This window comes from Podarcis pityusensis, assembly GCF_964106645.2.
Source record: "Podarcis pityusensis genome assembly, chromosome: 3".
Classification (NCBI taxonomy): domain Eukaryota; kingdom Metazoa; phylum Chordata; class Lepidosauria; order Squamata; family Lacertidae; genus Podarcis; species Podarcis pityusensis.
Window position 1 is genome coordinate 121,710,672 of NC_138026.1, and position 26,212 is coordinate 121,736,883.

The 26,212-nt window shown below is 48.2% G+C and overlaps 1 protein-coding gene and 1 long non-coding RNA gene across 3 annotated transcripts in view; one reads left to right on the top strand and one right to left on the bottom strand.

Moving 5' to 3' along the window:
- The window catches only part of KCNK3 (potassium two pore domain channel subfamily K member 3), a 101,880-nt gene that overhangs the window by 50,596 nt on the left and 25,072 nt on the right, over positions 1-26,212 (bottom strand). The gene's annotated exons all lie outside the window — the stretch shown is intronic.
- Positions 837-26,212, top strand: part of LOC308474781 — a 163,223-nt gene continuing 137,847 nt past the window's right edge. Inside the window, exon 1 of the long non-coding RNA XR_013984956.1 lies at positions 837-1,257. This is a non-coding gene — a long non-coding RNA (uncharacterized lncRNA). The remainder of the gene's footprint in view (positions 1,258-26,212) is intronic.

Genomic DNA, 26,212 nt, shown 5'->3' on the forward strand with positions numbered 1-26,212 from the left:
TATTATTATTATTATTATTAGGCACATGACGGGGATGATGGGTCACAGAGCTTTCCTGTAAAATCTGCCAGAGAGAACTCTATGAGATCACTTCCTTTGCCTGCCTTGGCATGAAGCTATATTCAAGTCGTGCCTTGGATCTCAAACGCCTTGGCTCCCAAACAAATCAGCCCCCGAACAATTGAAACCCGGAAGTGAGTGTTCTGGTTTCTGAACAATTTTCAGAAGCCAAACGTCTGGCATGGCTTCTGCGGCTTCCGATTGGCTGCAGCAGCTTCCTGCAGCCAATCAGAGGCTGCATTATGGACGTCAAATAGACTTCCGGAACGGATTCCGTTCGACTTCCAAGGTCCAACTGTACTTCCTTCTGCCTCCTCTTTCTTTTACCTGCTTCCCAGCTGACCACACATGCAAGTCTGAACCATTTTGAACCTAGATTTATTATTGTTATTGTTACTGTTGAATAGAAACCGCCCCCCCCCCCATTTTCACTGGAGAAATTGTTGGAGAGTATGTTTCCAACAATTGGTTCCAGAAGCATCACTGCCTCTGAGAGATCGGAGCCATCAAATGAGCTTCATTCTCCTACATGAATTTGCCTAACCTTCTTTTAAAGCAATCCCAGGTGGTGGCCATGGCTGCCCCTTGTGGGAGGGAGTTCCACAGGTTATCTATGCGCTGTGCGAATAAGAAGTCTCATCTGTCCTGTATAATGAGATGAAAAGGATGTTGAAATATACATTTTTTTAAAAACAACAGAAGCCTTTTTACTTGGTATTATAGACCAAGACGTTAATAGACAAGATGTCAAACTGTTTTTATATGCAACAACTGCAGCAAGAGTATTGTTAGCCCAGAAGTGGAAGCAAGAAGAAATTCCGACGAAAGAAGAATGGCAGACGAAATTAATGGACTGTGCAGAATTGGACAAAATGACAGGAAGGATTCGAAACCTGCGGGACCAGAGATTCGCAGAAGATTGGAAGAAGTACATGAATTCTTTGAAAAGCAGCTGTAATCAACAAATTACGTTAGTAGGACTATAAGAAGTTTTGTAAGGAGAAATACAGTGGTACCTCAGGTTACATATGCTTCAGGTTACATACGCTTCAGGTTACAGGCTCTGCTAACCCAGAAATAATGCTTCAGGTTAAGAACTTTGCTTCAGGATGAGAACAGAAATCGTGCTCCGGCGGCGCAGCAGCAGCAGGAGGCCCCATTAGCTAAAGTGGTGCTTCAGGTTAAGAACAGTTTCAGGTTAAGAACGGACCTCCAGAATGAATTAAGTAATTAACCCGAGGTACCACTGTATACGAAGTGTTACAAAGTAGAAAAAGATAGAGATATTGGTTATGAGTTTGAAATGTAATAGGGAAGATAAGAAATGCACACTAAGAGATTAGATTGGAAAATTTTCAGACAGGATTGATGGAAGTCCAAAAAACTGCATAAGATGCAAAAGTAGGTTTAATTACTGTTGAAAATTATATGTTGAAAAACATACATATATATATATATATATATATATATATATATATATTATGGGACGTGGGTGGCACTGTAGGTTAAACCACAGAGCCTAGGGCTTGCCTATCAGAAGGTCAGCGGTTCGAATCCCCGCGACGGGGTGAGCTCCCGTTGCTTGGTCCCTGCTCCTGCCAACCTAGCAGTTCAAAATCACGTCAAAGTGCAAGTAGATCAATAGGTACTGATCTGGCGGGGAGGTAAACAGTGTTTCTGTGCGCTGCTCTGGTTCGCCTGAAGTGGCTTAGTCATGCTGGCCACATGACCCGGAAGCTGTACGCCGGCTCCCTCGGCCAATAAGGCGAGATGAGCACCGCAACTGCAGAGTCGTCCGCGACTGGACCAGGGGACCCTTTACCTTTACTATGCCTGAGAGACGCGGGTGGCGCTGTGGGTTACACCACAGAGCCTCTTGGGCTTGCCAATCAGAAGGTCGGCGGTTCGAATCCCCGTGACGGGGTGAGCTCCTGTTGCTCGGTCCCTGCTCCTGCCAACCTAGCAGTTCGAAAGCGCATCAAAGTGCAAGTAGATAAATAGGTACCGCTCCGGCGGGAAGGTAAATGGCGTTTCCGTGCACTGCTCTGGTTCGCCAGAAGTGGCTTAGTCATGCTGGCCACATGACCCGGAAGCTGTACGCCGGCTCCCTCGGCCAATAAAGCGAGATGAGCGCTGCAACCCCAGAGTCAGCCACGACTGGACCTAATGGTCAGGGGTCCCTTTTAAAGGACCCCTGGACAGTTAAGTCCAGTCAAAGGTGACTATGGGGTTGCGGCACTTGCTTTCAGGCCAAGGGAGCTGGTGTTTGTCCACAGACAGCTTTCCAGCTCATGTGGCCAGCAGGACTAAACCGCTTCTGGCACAATGGGACACCATGATGGACACCAGAGAGCACGGAAACGCCATTTACCTTCCCGCCACAGCGGTACCTATTTATCTAATTGCACTGGCTTGCTTTCGAACTGCTAGGTTGGCAGGAGCTGGACCTAATGGTCAGGGGTCCCTTTACCTTTATATATATATATAAAAGAAGTCTCATCTGTCCTGACCCTGCCCACATTCAGCTTCTTCTCTGCAAGATCCGGCGTTACAAGAAAGGGAGAAATGGCCGGCTGTATCCCAGGAAGGTCCAGCCAGCATCCAGACCTGTCAGGTCAAATTTGTCATCCTTGCCTGCCTCCCCCCCCCCCCCCCCCAGATCTCTGCTGCTGCTCAGCTGGGAGGGACCTCAGCCCTCCATCGGAGCTGATGGTGTCATGGAAAATGCTGCCGCCAGCCAAAGGGAGTGTTTGTGCCGACAGAATCAGGCAATTTCTCTGCTTTTTTCTGCTTTCTCCTTGGCGCCTGGCCAGGCACAGCCAAGTCCTTCCAGCAGAGGATCAAGGCAGAAGGAGAGAGAGAGAGAGAGAGAGAGAGAGAGAGAGAGAGAGAGAGAGAGAGAGCGCTCCGTCTTCTTCCCTCCCCTTCCCCACACCCAGGCCTGGAGGGAAAAATGCTTTCCCCCCCTCCAGTGACCACAACCTCCCTCCCCAGAAGCAGCTTGTTTTCACCAGCCAGAGGGAAGGAGGGTTTCAGAGGAAGGAGCAGGAAAAGAAGAAGAAGATGATGTAGCCACGCTCTTCTTCCATGGCCCAGTTGCTGTAAACTGCAGGAGGAGAAAAAGAGATCCTCCCTGCGGGTTTCTGGGTGGCCACTGCAAGAACAGGATGCTCAACTAGATAGTAATACTACTACTACTAATAATAATAATAATAATAATGAGAAAAGAATGCAATGAAGGTGCCTACTTGAGCTCAAGAGGCAGGGAGTTCCAAAGGGCAGGTGCTGCCACATGAAAAGATTGAGTTCTTGCAAATGCAAAACGGGTGTTGTATTGAACAGGGCAAGTTTTGCCGAGTGAAGCAGCGGGCTAGCCAGCCCAGGACATTTTGGCACCTAATAATAATAATAATAATAATTTATTTATACCCTGCACATCTGGCTGGGTTTCACCAGCCACTCTGGGTGGCTTCCAACAGAACACTAAAATACAATAACTTATACATCACCTTGCCAACAAAGGTCCGTATAGTTCAAGCTATGGTTTTCCCAGTAGTGATGTATGGAAGTGAGAGCTGGACCATAAAGAAGGCTGATCGCAGAAGAATGGATGCTTTTGAATTCTGGTGCTGGAGGAGACTCTTGAGAGTCCCATGGACTGCAAGAAGATCAAATCTATCCATTCTGAAGGAAATCAGCCCTGAGTGCCCGGACACTGAGGTCCAGCGCCAAGGGCCTTCTGGCGGTTCCCTCCCTGCAAGAAGCCAAGTTACAGGGAACCAGGCAGAGGGCCTTCTCGGTGGTGGCACCCGCCCTGTGGAACGCCCTCCCACCAGATGTCAAAGAGAAAAATAACTACCAAACTTTTAGAAGACATCTGAAGGCAGCCCTGTTTAGGGAAGCTTTTAATGTTTAATAGGTTATTGTATTTTAGTGTTTTGTTGGAAGCTGCCCAGAGTGGCTGGAGAAGCCCAGCCAGATTGGCGGGGTATAAATAATAAATTATTAGTAGTAGTAATAGTAGTAGTAGTAGTATCATCATCATCATCACACAGTTAAACTATGGAACTCCTTCCCACAGGACACAGTGAAGGCCACCAACATGGGTGGCTTTTAGAGGACTGGAGAAATTCGTGGAGGACGAGAGAGCTATCGGTGGCTACTACTAGTCAGCTCTGCCTTCACAGCTGGCAGCTGCTGAATCCCAGTTCGTTGCTGCAAGCCTCAGGAGGAGAGAATTGTTCTTGGGTTCTTGCAAGAGGGGTTTCCTGACTTTCGGGTTTGGTGGGTGTGCGTCAGTAAACGAGGGGAATTAAGACTAAGAGAGCTGGGTGAGGGTGTGCTTGTGTAATCTCACTGTATACAAGTTGTACAAGTGACAAGAAAGTATTTCAATTCTCAATTTCAATTTCTCAGGTGCCTGCCAGCTTTCAGAACTGCAAAAGCTGAGAATATGCAGAGTAGCCTCTTTTTCTGGAGAAAAAAAAATAGCATCCCCTGGCCTGATTCTCCCCCCACAATATTAAAGGTCAACTCCTTTTGCAACTTATTCAGAATCGGATTCTGAGCACATCCTCAATGAAACTTGTGCATTGCATTGTGTTATTTTAACTAAAACATTTTCTTTTTCATGCTGTTCTCCATTGCTATTTGACCCATTTAAGGTGGGCCATTTTATTCCCTCCCTCCTTTGGTTCCATTAGGATATTCCTGCATTGAAGGGGGTTGGACTAGATGTCCTTTGGGTACCTTCCAACTCTTAGATTCCATGATCCTATGATTCTATATCACAGCTGTTGTTATCGCGCTATACTTGGGGTTTTTTTAAGCATTAAAAAAAAGGGGGTTATTTATAAATAATAATAAAAAATCAGCAGAGGCTTGTTTTAGAGCAAAGTTCCATCCTGTGTCAGCAACACCACTATAGATGCTACGAGGGATTAAAAAAAGAAAGGAGTCACAGCAAATGCTCTTAAAATAAACTGCTCCTTTGCAACCTGGGTGACCGGCAGCTTCCATTCTGAACCCTTCCCAGTCGTGCGGAGGAGGCGGTGCCACTAGGCGCCGCTGTCTTTCGATGCTGACAGAGCATCTTTGCACTCGGGAAACCTTGGATTTTCTTGATATAGACCAATGGTAGAGCACAATTTGGCAAAACAGCCTTGCTGAAAAGATTATCACACAAATGCTTCTGGCATAATGGGACACCATGACGGAAACCAGAGCGCACGGAAACATCGTTTACCTTTCCGCCACAATGGTACCTATTTATCTACTTGCACTGGTGTGCTTTTGAACTACTAGGTTGGCAGGAGCAGGGACTGAGCAATGGGAGCTCAGCCCATCACCTGGATTCGAACAGGCAACCTTCCAATCGGCAAGCCCAAGAGTCTCGGTGGTTTAGACCACAGCGCCACCCACGTCTTTTACCTTTGCATCGGGTTAACCACTGTGAGGATAGGATGCTAGGCTACATGGTCTGCTGCCCTGGTCCTGCAGGCTCGTCTAATGTTCGTAATAAAGTGGCTTCATGTATGTATGTGTCGGGGTGTGCATGATCCAAACAGGCACCAGAAGAAGAAGAGTTTGGATTTGATATCCTGCTTTATCCCTACCCATAGGAGTCTCAAAGGGGTTAACAATCTCCTTTCCCTTCCTCCCCCACAACAAACACTTTGTGAGGTGAGTGAGGCTGAGAGACTTCAGAGAAGTATGACTAGCCCAAGGTCACCCACCAGCTGCATGTGGAGGAGCGGAGACGCGAACCTGGTTCCCCAGATTACGAGTCTACCGCTCTTAACCGCTACACCACACTGGCTCTCAGGGGGAAAGGGCAGAGATTCTGATTCAGCAGGAGACTCTTGGCTGGCAGTGGGTGATGGAACTAGAGAACGAAGACCCCAAGCAGGTTTGCGATGGGGGTATAAGGACATAAAACAGCAGGCCTTCCGATAAGCAAGCCCATGGGGCTCGTGGTTTAGACCACAGTGCCACCCACTCCCATAGTCGCCTTTGGCTGGACTTAACCATCCAGGGGTCCTTTACCTTTACCTTTAGGTGACAAGCAGGGTCTCCAGGAGCTCACAGAGAAAGGAAGAAGGCAGAGCAGATGTGGGCTTGCAACTGCTTGGGAAGAACCCTGGAGCCTTAGAGATTGGAGGAGCTTCAGTCCTCGCAACTGGCCTGTTGGAGCAAGACCTACTGGGAAGAGCTGGTGGGATCGCTAGGCCTGTTTTGGTTTCTTGAATAAAGAGTTAATTTCACTGACACCTTGGATTGCTGACCTATGCTTGATTCCAGCTCCTGACAGTACCCCTAATTTATGGCATGGATTTGCTTGTACAGAGAGTTAAAGCATTATTGCGATGAGTGCCCACCACCCAGACCCTGTGGCACAGAAAGTAAGCAAGCAAATGCAATAAGCAAAATGCTGCAACATTAATGGTAAGTGTATTATAATTTGCCTGGTTCACCATCAGTTCCTAATACTGAAAATAGATTTTTTTTAAAAAATTGGTGTGTTTTTTAATGAGCTCATAGATCCTAATGGTTTCAATTTACTTTAGTTTTCCTACACCCGAGGCACTTGCTTTTTCCTTTTGGTGTCCATTAATATTTTGAAATTCTATTTTAAAAAGCAATTTGGGTTGGAGGGAATTCCACTTGCATCTTAACTGGAACCTGCCTGACCAGAGCATCTTCAAGAAAACAAATATATGCATCGGGTCAGAGCTATCCTTCAAAATTTGCGCTTTTCCAGATTTTGCAAGGCGGTTCTCTAACCAAAAAAGAGCACCTGAAAACATACATAATGTTGGATAGTGCGCAGAGGGAAAAACTCTGTGAGGTTTCCTACAACTGAGCGGTATGTGAATTTTGTGCAATAAATAAGTAGATCAGGCTCTAACCACTGCACCGCATTGCTGCCTCTGCCTATGAGCCTCCCCTCCTCCCTAGCAGCGCTTGAGTCTCCCCACACACAATACTTTCCCACTTGCCCTTACCAAATTTCATTGTGTCGCTCCAGAGGCCCCTTTGCCAAGGTCAGGGGAAGTCCTCTAATCCTCTCCTCTCGAGGGTATCATCCTACTTTGACGTCCTGCTGTGCAGCCTGCAAAAATCCTGCTCCATGCCCAGAATTGCAGGCATGTGTGTGTGTGTGATTTAGCAAAGCCAAGGCCAGATCTAAATATTAATAACCTACTTGGATGTTGGACCAGCTTTGCAAAATGTCTGAAAGGCCAGATGATGTGTCAGGCGAGGCACAATTGCTGTCCTTATACCCCCATCGCAAAACTGCTTGGGGTCTTTGCTCTCTCGCTCTACCACCCTCTGCCAGCCAAGGGTCTCCTGCTGCATCAGAATCTCTGCCCTTTACCCCTGGTGCCTGTTTGGATCATGCTCACCCTGACACATACATACATGAAGACACTTCATTAAGAACATTAGACGAGCCTGCAGGACCAGGGCAGCAGGCCATATAGTCTAGCATCCTAACCTCATAGAGGTTAACCCAATGCAAAGGTAAAAGACGTGGGTGGCGTTGTGGGTTAAACCACTGAGCCTCTGGGGCTTGCTGATTGGAAGGTTGCCGGTTTGAATCCCGGTGACGGGGTGAGCTCCCATTGCTCTGTCCCAGCTCCTGCCAACCTAGCAGTTCGAAAGCACACCAGTGCAAGTAGATAAATAGGTACCGCTGTGGCGGGAAGGTAAACGGCGTTTCCATGCTCTCTGGTATCCATCACGGTGTCCTGTTGCACCAGAAGCGGTTTAGTCCTGCTGGCCACATGACCTGGAAAGCTGTCTGTGTACAAACGCCGTCTCCCTCAGCCTGAAAGCGAGATGAGCGCCACAACCCCATAGTCACCTTTGACTGGACTTAACTGTCCAGGGGTCCTTTAAAAGCGACCCCTGACCATTAGGTCCAGTCGTGGCTGACTCTGGGGTTGTGGTGCTCATCTCGCTTTACTGGCTGAGGGAGCCGGCGTCCAGCTTCTGGGTCATGTGGCCAGCAGGACTAAGCCGCTTCTGGCGAACCAGAGCAGCGCACGGAAATGCTGTTTACCTTCCCGCCGGAGTGGTACCTATTTATCTACTTGCACTTTGATGCGCTTTCGAACTGCTAGGTTGGCAGGAGCAGGGACCGAACAATGGGAGCTCACCCTGTCGTGGGGATTCGAACCACCGACCTTCTGATCAGCAAGCCCATGAGGCTCAGTGGTTTAACCCACAGCGCCACCCGCATCCCTCAGGGGTCCTTTACCTTTTACGTTTAACCCGATGTCCATTATGGGAAACCCGCCAGCGGGATCCGAGCACACATGCCTTCTCCTGAGATTTCCAGCAACTGGGATTCAGAAGCATCCCTGTCTGCAAGCACAGGCCTCCCTCAAACGCTTTAACTTTTCTCCAAAGGAAAACTCCCAGAACTCGGAGGAGCTGCAGGAACACGGCCCTCGGAAGTTGTGTACCTGCCACCTGATCTGCCTGAAAAGCTTATTTGCTGTTCTTTATTGCACTCCAACATACGAGGATCCTCTGAAAAGCAGTAGAGGAAGAAAATCGCTTGTGTATTGTTCAAAACCTGCCAATTTTGTCCAGGGAAACCCGTCTTCCAAGAGGAGGCAAAGTGAACGGGGCATGAATCGGCACGTCGGTCATAAAACCGACCTGGGAGAAGCAAGGCATGCCTGTGTTAATTAAATCAAAGGCCAGGTGGGTCTTCTTTCTATTGGTTTTGTCACCTGGGGTTTCATGAGCGTTGCTCTCTGACCTTGAAATGATGATGCTCGTAAATCCAAGAATGAAACAGCCTTGACTTATCTCTGCATCTCTCTCTCTCTCTCTCGGGTTCAGTTTCCAGGGACCAGGATGACACATTGATGTCCCCGTCCTCCTGACGCCATCTCACAGAGCAGGACAAAAGAGCAGTAAACACACCATGTGCAACACCTGTTGAGTTGACATCTCAAGGCCAGGCCAGTACAGGCTTCCACGTGGGGCCTTTCCACGTGTGGGGCGGGCGGAAAGGAAAAAACTCCCACCCTGCACCCTAGAACAGGGGAGGGTTTCATTTCTGTTCACATTTAAAGGCCAGCCTCCCAAGTTCACATTGTTCTAAAACGACACGTGGAACGGAACGCGGAGCCACTCTTCAGAAATTTGCAATGCCGTTCTCCAGCCAAGTAGTGCGCGTCAAAATGCTTTAATAACTCGTGCACATAAATGCATACATTAGTGAAACTAACGTGCAAAAAAGTGCATCACGTTGGAGAAATCTGTGTTGCAGAAAGTTCATTTTGGACAAAATTTCACTTGGAAATGCGTGCGGTCGGAGAAATTCGCACCAAAAGGCTGGCGAATGTTCGTGAGGACTTTAAAAAAAGATCCTCAGCTGATTCAGAAATGTTGGGAATGGAAGTTAAGATTCACAAAATGAGAAACTGAGAGGTTCACTCATCCCTACAGACAACAAGACAGCCCTCTTACTAACATATACTAGCTCAGAGATCGGCACTGGCTGCTGATTTTCTACCAAGCAGGTTTAGATTTAGCAATGCTTATCACTGAGCATCTTGCAAGAGCTGCAACTGAGAGAACAAGGACCTCAGGTGTAGCAAATAATGTTAATCTGGATGAAAAGGAGTGGGAACCTTGTAAGGAGCTCTGATTTAAGTCGGGCAGGATGGGCTTGCTTGTATCATTTGCAAAACGGTTTGGCTCCACCGTCAGCTAATTAAAACAAGGACCTGAAGTGCCTAGGTATACTCCGCTGTAAGCTGATTAAAATGAGAACATGAACCAGGCGGCGCTTTTAATTGGCTTGCAAACAAACTGCCTTGCCTGGCGCGGTGTTTTCCTGTGATCTGAAAAGCAGCTCATCGCTAAGAGATAATTGACTCTAATTGCCACGGACCTTGTTCAAGAAACAAGATTGAAAAGAAAGGCAGGGAACAAGAGAAGAGGCACAGAAACGGAAGGGAAGGGAGTCAGCAAAAGAGTGCAATGTCTCCATTGAGACCGGCACGCGCCACCTTCGCCATCCTGCAGCCAACTTTCAGTGGGTAGTGCCTGATTCCAGGACCACAAAGACCTTAAGCGCTTGTGATCAGAAGGAAATAAGTGGCTTGCCTTTGCGTCCTTCAAAAGTTGTGCCAGAAGAAATGTAAAGAAAAGGAAGGAACCTTTTATCATATGTGGTGGACCTGTCCCAAGGTGAAAGACTTCTGGGAAAAGATTTATAATGAATTGAAAAAAATGTTGAAATATATATTTATAAAGAAACCAGAAGCCTTTCTTCTTGGAATAACAGGTTTGGAATTGCCCAAGAAAGATGTTAAATTATTTTTGTATGCCACAACTGCTGCTCGTATTTTGTTAGCTAAAAAGTGGAAAACCCAAGAATTACCAACAATAGAAGAAAGGCAGATGAAGATGATGGATTTTTCGGAGCTAGCCGACCTGACTGGAAGAGTCCGCGACCAGAAGGAGGAGGAGTATCAGGAAGAATGGAATATATTTAATGATTATTTAGTTAAATTTGTTAAGTTAAACTAACTGGAAATAGCTTGCGGATACTTAATGGGCTTAGGATTTTATTTATGTTAAGTGATGAATTAATATGTTTAATTCTATAAGGTAAAGATTTAAGGATGTTAATGTTTAAGTTAAATTTCATAAAAATTGGGATTTGGAAAACCGTTAAAAGGACATGCAATGAAATTCAACCAAGGGGAAGCGAGGAAGTCGCTTAACAAAGTTAATAACTGTAATTTTTAATAAGGCTATGATTTATGTTTGTTTTGTTTGTTTGCCTTGTGTGTTTGTTTGTGTGTTTATAATACTGTGAAAACCAATAAAAATTTTGGAAGGAAAAAAAAAACAAAAGTTGTGCCAGAAGAGTCGCCAAGTCCCTGCTCATTCACAAAGTTGTGGGATTGGTTGCGGTTTAATTTCAAGAACACAAGCATTGCAGGGGGTGGGACTGCGTGACCCTCCAAGTCTTCGATTCTATGATTCTAAACTCCTTTCAGGAAGGGGCTGCAACCAAGCAGCGTAGAAATGTTATGAAACAGACATGCAATAATTTGACCGCGGAGAAATCCTTAATCCTCGTATAATAAATCCCACAGACCGTGGAGTGAAATTTGCACTTGCAAATCGAGGGTGAGGTGACCACAGCATGCTGCGGAACAGCATGAAGTGTTCTTGCACTCAGGCAAAGCTTTTCACAGAGGGGTCTTAATCAAAAGCCAGCCACTCCCAGCTCAAAGGCCTCCGATTAATCGTAGAATCCCGCCTGGCTGCCAAGTGCAACGAGCGAGCTGGAAGAAATAATCTCTCTCCCCCCACTTTCTCTAGCAGTTAAGTGAGACTGAAATTTCATGCCTCAGATGCAACAGCTGAACTCTCTCTAAGAAACAGGCGTGCCAAAGATTGTTAGCCAGCTTCCCAGTTAGCCATCCTTTTTCTGTTGCGCTGTGCCACTCTGCACCCCATTGCAGCTGCGCCAAGCCAATTCGGCTGCTCTGATCTTTGCTCAAGAACCTGCAGAAAGCTGTCCTAGGACCCACATACCTACGAGACAGCCTCTGCTGGTATGCCCCGCGGAGGACCTTAAGGTCCACAAATGACAACACTTTGGAGGTTGCAAGGTGGTTAGCTTGGTCTCAACTAGAGCCAGGGCCTTTTCTGTGCTGGCCCCGACTTGGTGGAACGCTCTGTCCCAAGAGACTAGGGCCCTGCGGGACTTGACATCTTTCCGCAGGGCCTGCAAGACAGAGCTGTTCTGCCTGGCCTTTGGTTTGGACTCGGTCTGACCCTTATGTTGCCCTCCCCTTATGGTTTTGATCTAGGGGCTACTTTTAAAATGAGGCTGCCTTTTAAATTGCATTTTAACCTGTATTTTAAATTGGTGGGTTTTTTTCCTATTATGTTTTTACTGTAATTTTACTGGTGTTAGCCGCCCTGAGCCCGGCTCTGGCCAGGGAGGGCAGGGTATAAATAAAAAATATTATTATTATTATTATTATTATTATTATTATTATTATTATTATTTCAAGACTGTGGCAGCCCCCCCCCCCTCCATCACCCATCCCTTGGCATTTTATGTAGCATGTACTGGATAAAAACAGATTCAGGTAGATAGCCATGTTGGTCTGATGCAGTGGAAATAAATAAAAAAAAACTGTCCAGCAGCACATTAGGTAAAGGTAAAGGGAGCCCTGACCATTAGGTCCAGTCGTGGCCGACTCTGGGGTTGTGACGCTCATCTCGCTTTACTGGCCGAGGGAGCCGGCGTTCAGCTTCCGGGTCATGTGGCTAGCATGACTAAGCCGCTTCTGGCAAACCAGAGCAGCACACGGAAACGCTGTTTACCTTCCCGCCGGAGCGGTACCTATTTATCTATTTGCACTTTGACGTGCTTTCGAACTGCTAGGTGGGCAGGAGCAGGGACCGAGCAATGGGAGCTCACCCCGTTGCAGAGATTTGAACCACTGACCTTCTGATCGGCAAGTCCTAGGCTCTGTGATTTAACCCACAGCGCCACCCGGCCACTAGAGACCAATTAAGTTTATTCTGGGTATAAGCTTTTGTGTGCATGCACAAATTCTGAAGAAGGAGGTCTCTGAAGAAGTGTGCATGCCCACGAAAGCTTATACCCAGAACAAACTTAGTTGGCCTCTAAGGTGCTACTGGACATTATTATGATGATGATTATTTGGATAAAAACAGTCACCCAGGCACCAGCAGTGAGCTGAAGATCCCAGAAGTTCGTGCCGTAACAAAATGGTTAGGTTGTCAGGTGCCGCAGAACACTTCACCATATTTGATACAACACGCTGATTCTGGGGAAGAAAGGGAGCTCAAAACAGGCCAAGGGTGGAGCACCTTCCTTGCAAGGAAGTGTTAAAGTACTCATTTGCAAAGTGGGTGGTGGCACCTGCTGGGGGTGGCAGGATTGCCTGGGGGTTCTGTGAGGCAAGAGGATGCAAAATGACTATCAGACCTTGAAAAGCTCATGTCCCTGGATAATCCCTTCTGTTGAGTTAAACTAAATGGTTTTTATTGGGTTTTGAAGAAATGTGCAATTAGCAGAGAAATGGTTCTTGCAGAGAGATAAAAACTATGCTATGAATAAGGTAAATGTTATGTACTGAGTTGAATAGGATCCAAAATGCAGCAGTCTGATTGGTCCTAGAACAATAGGATTCAGAATGCAGCAGTATGATTGGTCTGCAGGAGCCACCCAATCCAGCTCCAGGTGGAAGTGAATCCGCAACCTGATTGGTCTACAGGAGAATCCCGGAATTAGCCAATCACGTGCGGCCCATTGTGTAAATAATGTACATAAAGCAGATATTGTGGGGGAACTTTCATTCCTCGCTACTATGAGCTGAATAAAGAGCATGAAATCCACACTCGACTCCGAGTATATTTCAGTAAAGGTAAAGGACCCCTGGACGGTTAAGTCCAATCAAAGGCGACTATGGGGTTGCGAGGGAGCTGGCATTCGTCCACAGACAGCTTTCCGGGTCACGTGGCCAGCAGGACTAAACCGCTTCTGGTGCAACGGGACACCGTGACGGAAACCAGAGCACACGGAAACGGCGTTTACCTTCCAGCCGCAGTGGTACCTATTGATCTACTTGTAGTTTGACGTGCTTTTGAACTGCTAGGTTGGCAGGAGCTGGGACAGGGCAATGGGAGCTCACCCCGTCGCAGGGATTCGACCTGCCGACCTTCCAATAGGCAAGCCCAAGAGGCTCAGTGGTTTAGACCACATCACCACCCAGATCGTGATTCCACAGAAGCACAATGGAGCAATCAATAATAAGTCCCAGAATGCAGTCAAATCCAGATAAAGTCATCCTTTGCTAGGTATGAGTTTGTCTTTTGACGTAAAGCCACTTCCGACATAAGAAGGAGGTGGTGTTGCGGGCTCACGCCCCCAACACACACACGGGAGCCGGCTTCAACCCCCGCGCGAACAGGGGAATCCTCGGGGCCGCGTCATTCCCCGAGCCACCCTATCGGCCGGCTCTGGTGGCGTGGCTTGCCTCATTTAAGGCAAGCGCGGCCCTGGGATTTCCCTCTTTGGGTCTGCTCAGCTGGTAAGGTTTCCCCACCCACCCACCCTTTAAGGTTCCCCTTTCGACCTTGCTATGGACCTTGGTCTGCCCATGTGTGGGTCACGATTCGGAGCTTCTGCGCATGTGCAAAGCACGATTTAGCACTTCTGCGCATTTGCAAGCACCAAAACCCGGAAGTAACCCATTCCGGTGCTTCCGGGTTTGGCGCAGTGTGCAACCCGAAATCGCGCAACCCGAAGCGTCTGTAACCCGAGGTATGATTGTATTTGAAGAGCTGTCACATGGAGGGCACAGCAAGCTGGTTTTCTGCTGCTCCAGAGTAGAGGACACAAACCAAATGATTCAAATGAGATTCCGACAAAACATCAGGAAGGACTGTCTGACAGCAAGAGCTGTTCAGCAGTGGAAGGTTTTTAAAGAGAGCTTGGATGCCAGCCTGCCAGGGATTCTTTAGTTGTGATTCCTGCATCGCAGGGGGTTGGACTAGATGACCTTTGGAGTTCCCTTCCAACTCTACAATTCTGCTTCTATTATCTCTCCTCAGTTCAGAGGCCCAGCCCTCACCATCCACCCACCTCCGAAACACCTCCCTTGCCACAAGGAGTTAGTAAGCCCATTGGTTTCTAAGCACATTTTCCTTTCAGTGTGTTTAGCAAACATTAATCATCATATCCCTCCAGGGAGGTCAATTGGCAAATATTTTCTCTCTCGTGTGCAGATAATTAATCAAATAAAAATATGACAGGGTGTTTCAAAGGACCTTAGCAACTGCTCCAGCCTTCAATTTTCTGGGCAAACAAAATGAGAGGGGGTGGGGAAGGATCCACAGAATTTAGCAAAAGGTCACACATTTAAGGATATATGTATTCCGCTTCTGACGACTTCTTTAAAAAACAGAAATGAATATTGTCATTAAAAAAGATCAGACTTGGCCAAGGAAAACCAAAGCCATGGAACAGGCCACCACTAATGAATGGCTTTGATTTGATTAAAGCCTTTTTACTGGATTAAATAACCATAGAACTATAGTCTTCAAAGGAACCCTTTTAGAATTAGAGGCAGGATGTCCTATTCCTCATAAACCCAAGTAGTTTCCATACCAACTATTATTTCTGGACACTGTTTGAGAGACAGCGTGGCATAGCGGTTGACAGCGTGAGCTATGAGCTGGGAAACTGCCGGGTTCAAATCTTGCTCAGGTGTGAAAACAGGTCATGTAGCACAGGGGCGTTATCCAGACTCAAACCATTTGTCCCTTTCAATGTAGGAACATAAGAAGAGGCTGCTGGATCAAGCCCATGGCCCATCTAGTCCAGTATCCTGGTCTCACAGGGGCCAACCAGTTGGGGAAACCCGAAAGCAAGATCTGAGCACATGAACCCTTCTCTTCTCCTGGGGTTTCCAGCAATGGGAGCTCAGAGATTTTTCCGCCTCTGGCAGGCGAGGCAGAGCAGAGCAATCCTGGCCAGTAGCCATCCATAGCCCTCTCCTCTTCCATGAATTTGCCCAATCCTCATTCAAAGTCATCTAGATTGGTGGCCATCACTGTGCTCCAACGACAGTAAGATAAAGGTAAAGGGACCCCTGACCGTTAGGTCCGGTCGTGGCCGACTCTGGGGTTGTGGCGCTCAACTTGCTTTATTGGCTGAGGGAGCCAGCGTACAGCTTCCGGGTCATGTGGCCAGCATGACTAAGCCGCTTCTGGTGAACCAGAGCAGCGCATGGAAATGCCGTTTACCTTCCCGCCAGAGCAGTACCTATTTATCTACTTGCACTTTGACGTGCTTTGGAACTGCTAGGTTGGCAGGAGCAGGGACCGAGCAACGGGAGCTCACTCCATCGCGGGGATTTGAACCGCCGACCTTCTGATCGGCAAGCCCTAGGCTCTGTGGTTTAACCCACAGCGCCATCCGCATCCCTTCCAACGACAGAGGAAGTCAAAAAAAGACAGGGGGGCTGCGTGCCTTGTCCTTTTTGTTACCTGGACAGGTAAGGTCACGCCCACCTCTAGTCACATGCAAAGGAAGTACCGGTATGTCCCAGCCAGGAGGAAACAGGAAGTTCTGACTGGCTGGACCAAACATCCCCTTGCATGTCCACTCTAGGAAAACAAGGAATGTTGTACTTGACTGCTACTTATGTATCACATCCCACACCAGGGCCATCTAGGAATTGCACCTAAAGAGAACCCTGACAGGTGGCCATCCAATCTCTGGTTTAAAAACCCCAAGGAAGGAGAGTCCACCACATTCTACACTTGTCCATTCCACTGTCAAACGACTCTTACCATTAGAAGGATCTTCCTAAGGTTAAGTCAGAATCTCCTTTCTTGTCATTTGGATGGGTTCAGGTGGTCCTCCTTTCAAGGCAGCAGAAAACATGCTTATTCCATCCATTATTATTATTATTATTATTATTATTATTATTAATTATTATTTATACCCCGCCCATCTGGCTGAGTTTCCCCAGCCACTCTGTGCGGCTCCCAATCAAATGTTAAAAACAGTACAGCATTAAATGTTAAAAACTTCCCTGAACAGGGCTGCCTTCAGATGTCTTTTAAATATAGGATAGCTGCTTATTTCCTTCACATCTGAAGGGAGGGCATTCCACAGGTCGGGTGCCACTACCGAGAAGGCCCTCTGTCTGCTTCCCTGTAACCTCACTTCTTGCAATGAGGGAACCGCCAGAAGACCCTCCGTGTCCGGGCTGAACGACCTCCGTGTCCGGGCTGAACGATGGGGGTGTAGACGCTCCTTCAGGTATACTGGACCGAGGCTGTTTAGGGCTTTAAAGGTCAGCACCAACACTTTGAATTGTGCTCGGAAATGTGCTGGGAGCCAATGCAGATCTCTCAGGACTGGTGTTATGTGGTCCCAACGGCCAGTTCCAGTCACCAGTCTAGCTGCCGCATTCTGGTATTAGTTGTAGTTTCTGGGTCACCTTCAAAGGTAGCCCCAAGTAGTCCAAGCGGGAGATAACTAGAGCATGCACCACTCTGGTGAGACAGTCTGCAGGCAGATAGGGTCTCAGCCTGCGTACCAGTTGGAGCTGATAAACAGCTGCCCTGGACACAGAATTGACCTGCGCCTCCATGGATAGCTGTGAGTCCAGAATGACTCCCAGGCTGCGCACCTGGTCCTTCAGGGGCACAGTTACCCCATTCAGGACCAGGGAATCCCCCACACCTGCCCGCCTCCTGTCCCCCCAAAAACAGTACTTCTGTCTTGTCAGGATTCAACCTCAATCTGTTAGCCACCATCCATCCTCCAACCTCCTCCAGACACTCACACAGGACCTTCGCCGCCTTCACTGGTTCCATGGGACAGCCCTTCAGATATTTGAAGATGGGTGCCTTGTCGCCTCCCAGTCTCGACTCTTTCCCAGGCTAACCATCCCCAACTCCTTCGACCGTTCCTCACAAGGCTTGGTTTCCAGACCCTCATCATCCTGGCTGCTCACCTTCCCATGATGCACTAGTTCAGGATCCCTTCCTGCAATCTGCATGAGGAGGGAAAAACTTGGGGGGAGAGCAGCAGCAGCCGTCTTCTGGCAACACTTTGTGAGCTGGGGGGGGCGCAGGCCACGCTCCTTTGCCACCGGGCCTGCTCCCCCTCACTCGATTTGCCAGCTCCTCTCTCCCCGTCGGGACCCGCACCATGAATGATTCATTGGCCGAGTCAGCGCCTCGCCATATCCAGACGCCGGCAGTCACTCCAGCGCGAAAGTCATTTGATAAATATTTAATTGAACCCATCAATCCGGCAGCCGAGGCAGCAGCACCAGGTGCTAAAAATATTCGCTTTGCCTATAGGACTCTGCCGGGAGGGGTGAGGTGGCACGGGTGGCTCCAGGGGGCAAGGTTGGGGGAGAGAGATGCCAATCTCTCTTGTACAAGATGATGCCAGGTGCCCTCTGGCTTTGCTACCCTGTTTTGGGGATAGAATCCTAGAATTGTAGAATTGGGAGGGACCCCCAAAGGCCATCTAGTCCAACCCACTGCAATGCAGGAATCTCAGGTAAAGCATCCGCGGCAGTTTGGTGTGCTTAAAAAAATCTGTGTTTGATAACTTCAAACACCAGAAGGGTTCTTATCCTGAGTCACAAGAACATCAGAGGGACCCAATGGCCTCTCCGAAAATCTCAAAACCAGGACAGGTTCCTATGAGGGAATATGGTCTTTCAGAAAGCTTGGCTGCAAGTCTTTAAAGGTCATAATCAATGGCCAATCTCAGAGCCTGCAAGTGTCCCAGAACAGGGGCCGTTTTTTGTTGCTGTGATCTCACACGATTTCATGCCGACATCTCGCCCTGAAATAGGTGCGTTTATCAAGGCTGTGTTAAAGCCATGGTTTTCCCAGTAGTGATGTATGGAAGTGAGAGCTGGACCATCAAGAAGGCTGATCGCCCAAGAATGGATGCTTTTGAATTCTGGTGCTGGAGGAGACTCTTGAGAGTCCCATGGACTGCAAGAAGATCCAACCTCTCCATTCTGAAGGAAATCAGCCCTGAGTGCTCACTGGAACGACAGATCCTGAAGCTGTGGCTCCAAGACTTTGGCCACCTCATGAGAAGAGAAGACTCCCTGGAAAAGACCCTGATGTTGGGAAAGATGGAGGGCACAAGGAGAAGGGGACGACAGAGGACGAGATGGTTAGACAGTGTTCTCGAAGCTACAAACATGAGTCTGACCAAACTGCGGGAGGCAGTGGAAGATAGGAGTGCCTGGCCTGCTCTGGTCCATGGGGTCACGAAGAGGCGGACACGACTAAACGACTAAACAACAACAACAATCAAGGCTGTGATCTCTTGCGGTGCTCCAAAACGTGTCATGGGTATGGGCAGGCCAGCAACAGCCTGATCTGTTCTCTGGGTGAAGCTTGCCCACCTAAGAGTCATCCACTTACGTCTCGCACCAACCGGGCCATTGGTCCACCCAGCTCAATACTGCCTGCTTTTTAGCATCTCCAAAAAGGAATAACAGACTCATAGATCTGGAGACTTGGAAGGGAACCCAAAGGTCAACTAGTCCAGCCCCCCTTGCGATGCAGGAATTGCAGCTAAAGAAGTTTCAAAGCATCAGCTCAGTTGCTTAGAGCCTGGTGTTGATAACACCAATGTTGCAGGTTCGATCCCCGTATAGGACAGCTGCCTTGCAGCCGGATGGACTGGGGTGGCCAACTCCCAAGAGACTGTGATCTACCCACAGAGTTAAAAACTGACAGTGATCTTTTTTTAGGAACGAGGAAGGCCTGCTTTTTAGGGGAGTCAAAGTTATTGAGCTTCTTGGGGAGAACCAGTGATCTACCTTACCTTTCTCGCCCTGATCTGGCCACAGTGATCCATGCAACGGTCACCTCCAGGCTTGATTATTGCAACTCGCTCTACGTGGGGCTGCCCTTGAAGCTGACCCAGAAACTGCAGTGGGTGCAGAATCCCGTGGCAAGGCTCCTTAGATGGTTCTTGCCGTGGGATTGCATTCATCCAGTGCTTTACCAACTGCACTGGCTTCCGGTGGAGTACAGGGTCAGGTTTAAGGTGCTGGTTTTGACCTTTAGAGCCCTAGGACCCACATACCTACGGGACCGCCTCTCCTGGTATGCCCTGCAGAGGACCTTAAGGTCCACAAATGACAACACTTTGGAGGTCCCAAGTTGCAAGGTGGTTAGATTGGTCTCAACTAGGGCCAGGGCCTTTTCAGCACTGGCCCCGACTTGGTGGAACGCTCTGTCACAAGAGACCAGGGCCCTGCAGGACTTGACATCTTTCCACAGGGCCTGCAAGACGGAGCTGTTCCGCCTGGCCTTTGGGTTGGACTCAGTCTGACCCTTCTGTTTCCCTCCCCTTATGGTCTTGATTGATGGGCTACTTTTAAAATGAGGCTGCATTTTAAATTGCATTTTAACCTGTATTTTAAATTGGTTCCCCCCCCCCCCATTATGTTTTTACTGTGATTTTATTGGTGTTAGCCACCATGAGCCCGGCTCTGGCCGGGGAGGGCGGGGTATTAATAAAATTTATTATTATTATTATTATTATTATTATTATTATTATTACCACAATTCACGATCTACCTATTGAACGTGCCTCAACTAGATCCTCAAGGTTCTCTTCCTACAATTCTATGGGGCTGGGAGTTGGGCAAAGTATTTGCTTTCCCAGCTCAGTTCTTCTACCGGCTTCTCTTGGGGTTGAGAATCATTGCCCCAGCTCTATCCCCTTCAAAGTTGTGCAGCGGACAGAAATTCAACAGGTTCATCTCTCTCTCTCTACCTCCCTGCTGTAGAGATAAAGAGGGCTTCACCTGTTTGATTTCTGCAAAGGGCAGCAGCCCTGCCAGACAGAAAGGTGGAAACCCTTTTCCCCTAACACAAGCGGAAGATAGCCAGGGAGTTATGAGGGTGGGGCAGTGCAGGGGGGGGAGAGCAGGCAGGAATCTGACTGCAGCTGTTCCGCTTGGCAGTTGGGGAGAAGGTCACCCGGCAGATAATTTTTCCGTTTGGGCAGGGAGAGGGGGAGAGAGAGGGGACGTGACACACGCGAACATTGTTCTTGGATCCTTTCAAACCCTCCCCGCTGCGCTTCTCCCATCGAGCCTCGAGCCGATTTTGCTCATCGTTAATTAATGTATCCCTAAACATAGCCATTAAAATAATATCGGAGCAACATGGTCCATTTCTTTTTGTGCATTGCAGACCCAGAGTTTTCTTTCTCTCTGTGTATAAATCATATATGCATATATATATACACACACACTCACATACTGGTTAAGAGAACTTTTGTTCTGCAAGCATAGATCCACATTCCTGGCAGCTGCTGGGAATCCTTCCAAGGCCCTTTTTAGCATTCAGGAGAGCGGCTCCTTCCATTGCACGTGTGAGTTGGTCGGCTCAGCAAATCTAGGAAGAGAGCAGGCCTTGGATCTTTTAAGAGCCAGTGTGGTGTGGGCTGCTCAGAGTGCCGGACTAGGACCTGGGAGATGAGGGTTCGAATCCCCACTTGGTGAAGCTCGCCAGGCGCGATCTTGGGCCACTCGCCGCCTCGCCTGCCTCACAGGGTCGTCGTGAGCATGAAATGGCAAGGAGGAAAGCTGCTTGTGCTGCCTTGAGCTCCTTGGAGGATGGCAGGCAGGATGCAAATGGCAATAAATCAGCAAAATGAATAGAAGTGCAGAACTGTAGGGTTCGAAGGGATCCCCAAAGGTCATCTAGTCCAACCCCCTGCGATCCATGAATCGCAACTACAGACCCTGGAAAAAGCTTTCCCACACATGAGACTTGAAGGGTCTAACCCATAAGGGAGGCATTCAAAAGATGGTGGTCAAAATCAGCAAGTCGCGCTGGCGGTGGTATCAGGGTCGTCTCAGTGGTGGCCCCCTCTCTGTGGGATGCACAAATTTACACTGTTTTTGCTTTTTTAAAAAATAATTTTGTTACCCCTACTGCTTTTTAATTTGGAATCTTACGTTGTTTCATTATAGCAGTGGTAGTATTTTAAACCTGTTTTTCTAGTAACTGTCCTGAGTATATTTAGTGGAGGTCAGGGTGCAAAATACTCTTCAGACACGTCCAGCAGGTAGATTGTGATCTACCGGTAGATCATTGGACGTCTCTGGTAGATCACTGGCTCCCCTCAAAGAAGCTCAACAACTTTGGCTCCCCTAAAAAAAGCTCATGATTTTAGCCCTGCTTTCCTCCTCCCTAAATAAACCTCATCTTTGACCTGAACCCCCAAAAAGGGGGTAGATCACTGCCTGTTTTTAACTCTGTGAGTAGATTGCAGTCTCTTGGGAGTTGACCACCGCTGCTCTAAATGAATTAGCAGCATCTCACCTCAGCTATGAACTCATCTGGTGGGAGTCAGGCTTCCCAAACTACCTGACCTGATGGATCAATTATCTGTCGCTGCAAGTTTATTAAGGAAAGCCAGCATTGCAAATCTTCATAGTGTCCCTGTTTTCCAAGGACATACCTGATTTAGAGAAGCCGTCCCGGTTTCTGATTTGATCCTGGAATGTCTCGCTTTTCCTTGTTGTTGTTTAGTTGTTTAGTCATGTCCGCCTCTTCGTGACCACCTGGACCAGAGCACGCCAGGCACTCCTGTCTTCCACTGCCTCCCGCAGTTTAGTCAAACTCATGTTTGTAGCTTCGAGAACACTGTCCCACCATCTCGTCCTCTGTCGTCCCCTTCTCCTTGTGCCCTCCATCTTTCCCAGCATCAGGGTCTTTTCCAGGGAGTCTTCTCTTCTCATGAGGTGGCCAAAGTATTGGAGCCTCAGCTTCAGGATCTGTCCTTCCAGTGAGCACTCAGGGCTGATTTCCTTCAGAATGGATCAGTTTGATCTTCTTGCAGTCCATGGGACTCTCAAGAGTCTCCTCCAGCAACATAATTCAAAAGCATCAATTCTTTGGCGATCAGCCTTCTTCATGGTCCAGCTCTCACTTCCATACATCACTACTGGGAAAACCATAGCTTTAACTATACGGACCTTTTCCTTAAAGGTAAAGGGACCCCTGACCATTAGGTCCAGTCGCGACCAACTCTGGGGTTGCAGTGCTCATCTCGCTTTACTGGCCAAGGGAGCCAGTGTACAGCTTCCAGGTCATGTGACCAGGATGACTAAGCCGCTTCTGGCGAACCAGAGCAGCGCACGGAAACGCCGTTTACCTTCCCGCTGGAGCGGTACCTATTTATCTTCTTGTACTTTGATGTGCTTTCGAACTGCTAGCTTGGCAGGAGCAGGGACCAAGCAACGGGAGCTCACCCCGTCACGGGGATTCGAACTGCCAACCTTCTGATCGGCAAGTCCTAGGCTCTGTGGTTTAACCCACAGCGCCACCTGCATCCCACAACCTTTTCTTTAGGACACCCCTATTTCCATTTGAGAAATGTTGGAATTATCCGATCCCCGAGCCGTCTGAAGGCAATTCTGTATAGGGAAGGGCTTTTTAAAAAATGTTTAATGTTTTATTATTATTTTTAATATGTTGGAAGCCGCCCAGAGTGGCTGGGGCAACCCAGTGAGATGTGTGCGGGGTATAAATAATAAAAAATATCATTGTGGAATGGGATGTCCCTATTTCCATCGGAGAAATGTCAGAGGGTATGGGATTGTGCAGCGGCTGCAGCGTCGAACTAAGACCTCGGAGACCAGGGTTCAAATCTGCAAACCCAGCCATGAATCTCATGGGGTGACCCTGGGTCAGTCGGCCGAGCCTCCCTCCCAGGGTTGTTGTGGTTGGGATTAAATGAAGAGGGGAAGAAGTATGGCAGAGCTTAGCCATCATGGCTAGTAACTCTTCTGTCCACACAGCGGCCGGCCGGCTGGATGCATCTTCTGGAAAATCTGCAAGCAACAGCAACCCTTGCCCACACACACTCCCGGCTATTCGGCTTGGAATCAACTTGATTCCTCCCCCCCTTTCCTTTTTCCTTTCTCCTTCTGTGATGTATCTCCTATTTGGGGACTTCCCTGGCTTTTTCTGGCCCACGTAGGACCAGTCTGGATAGTTAGCCTTGGTGAAGACTTGACATTTTCATCCCCCCAAAAAAAGTTTTTGATTTGAGTTTCCATTGAAATGAGGCTGTATTTTAATGTTTTCATGTTGTATTTTAATCTTGTTTTTCAGTTGCATTTCAATCAATTTGTTTTTATATCAGGTGTTAGCCGCCCTGAGCCTGGTCTTGGCTGGGGAGGGCGGGGTATAATTTATTTATTTTTTTGGTATAATTTTTATTAAAGATTTAAACAAAACATATTATCCAAAAGATGCCATCCTTAATTTTCCCATTTCCCCTCAGTTCCAGTCTTTGCTTTCTTTGTGAACACTGATCTCTGCATGTTACAAAGTTGTATAAATCCTTAAATTGTTTAACTGATTATTGTCAATAAAAAGTTTGTGAGTGTTGATTCAAAGCCTGCCAAGAAGTCCAGTTCACTTTGTTGTCTTTGTGAAGGGTTCCCATTCATCTTTAAAGTCACAGTTATCCTTGTCCCGTAGCTTGTGTGTCAATTATTATTATTATTCACAGCAACTGGGATTCAGAACTGTGCTTCCACCGCCAATATCATGAGGGTGGGCTGCTAGATTCCCCACCTGTCAGGACCCAGCCTTTTCCTCTCCTTAGGAATCGGCCGCACCCAGCCAATGCCGCTGGCGAAAAGAGGCTTCCCACGTACGGCCCATCTGGCCGCATCCAGAGCCCTAGACGGCCGTCCACTCAGCCTCTCTGCTGGGTTCAGTTCAAGCCGAGGTCCCCATTGACGTCAGTGGCATTAGCGGCCGCACTCCGGCGAGAAAATCTTCTTAGCCCCGGGCAGCAGGCAGGGAAACGTGCCACACCTGCTGTGGCAAGAGAGGGACGGGGGCAGGCAGGTATCGTCCCCACGCACCCCAAACTTACTACCACCGTGGGCCCAGGAAGGCTGGAGGGAAGGGGGAGAGATGTCCAGCAAAGGCTCCGCTGAAACTAAAATTCTCATCATAAATAAGAGATTTCTCTTTCTCTCTCTCTCTCTCTCATATCAGGAGAGAGGGGCTTCCCTGTGCAACTCAGAAAAAGGCAGAATTTACAGTGGCAATTCTCTCATTGGCCTCTCATCAGGATAATAATAATAATAATAATAATAATAATAATAATAATAATAATTTTTATTTATACCCCGCACTTCCTGGTTTAAAAACCAGGCTCAGGGCGAATAACGGCAAATATAAAACATGGATTAAAATGTGACTTAAAAACAGCATAAAATGCAGAATCAATATCAATAAAGTTCAAAAATTCAGGGGTCATTTTTTGGGGAGGAACCCAGTCAATAGACATCAAATGATCACCAGGGCTAACTGGTCATGTTGGTCCTACTAGGGCCAGCAAGGAGACCAGGGAAGAGTTTAAATGTGGGGTCCCAGAAAGGGTTTCTTCATAGAAGAGAAAAGGGAAAAGGGGATAGAGGATCAGGCTAATTCAAATTGAAGGCCAGGCGGAATAGCTCTGTCTTACAGGCCCTGCGGAAGGAGATCAAGTCCTGCAGGGCCCTAGTCTCCTGGGACAGAGCATTCCACCAGGTCGGAGCCATCACTGAGAAGGCCCTGGCCCTGATGGAGGATAGTCTGGCTTCCTTAGGGCCTGGGACCTTCAAGCTACTATTATTCATGGACCTTAAGGTCCTCTGCAGGGCAGACCAGGAGAGGCGGTCTTGTAAATACGAGAGCCCTAAGCCACAAACTGGTAAAGCACTGAGTGAATATGCTCCCGTGGCAGGGACCCCATGAGGAGCACAGCATTCTGCACCCGCTGGAGTTTCTGGGACAGTTTCAAGGGCAGCCCCACATAGAGCGAATTACAGTAGTCAAGCCTGGGGATGACCGTCGCATGGATCACTGTGGCCAGGTCAGGGCAGGAAAGGTAAGAGACCAACTACTTGATACGGTGAAGATGGGAAAATGTCGCCTTGGCTGTTGCTGCAACCTGCGCCTCCATGGAAAGGGAGGCGTCAAGGATTACACCCAAACTCGGAACGGAAGGCACTGGCACTAATTGAGCACCTGCAAGAGATGGGAGTTGGCCCCCCAACCCCATGTTGTCCTGACCCGTTCCAGTACCTCTGGGTTCAGTACAGTGTGCAACCCGAAATCGCGCAACCCGAAGCGTCTGTAACCCGAGGCATGACTGTATGTTACATGTCACCCCAATCTCCAGGGGGTGAGAGATCCCTGGGGTACCAGGGTTCAGTTGGGTTCAGTTTCCTTGGAATTAAGGTCAGCAGAGAGAAATGGTTTTAACTACCCATATATACAAGCTGAGCCTAGGATGGAGAGGCTCACAGCATTGACAGCCCAACAGATCTTGCTTCTCCATTAGTCACGACTTCAAATCCAAGCAGGTCTCTGTGTCTCCAGCTTCCAGTTCATCTCACATCCACTCTGGCAAATGTCCTGGCAGCTAGGTGAGGGGGTGGAGGAAAGGCCCACCCATTACCCTGGAGAGCCCCAGGACTTAGTTGCAGCTCTTGCAAGCTGGCTCATTCTTTGGAGATGTTGATGAGGACACCCCAGCAAC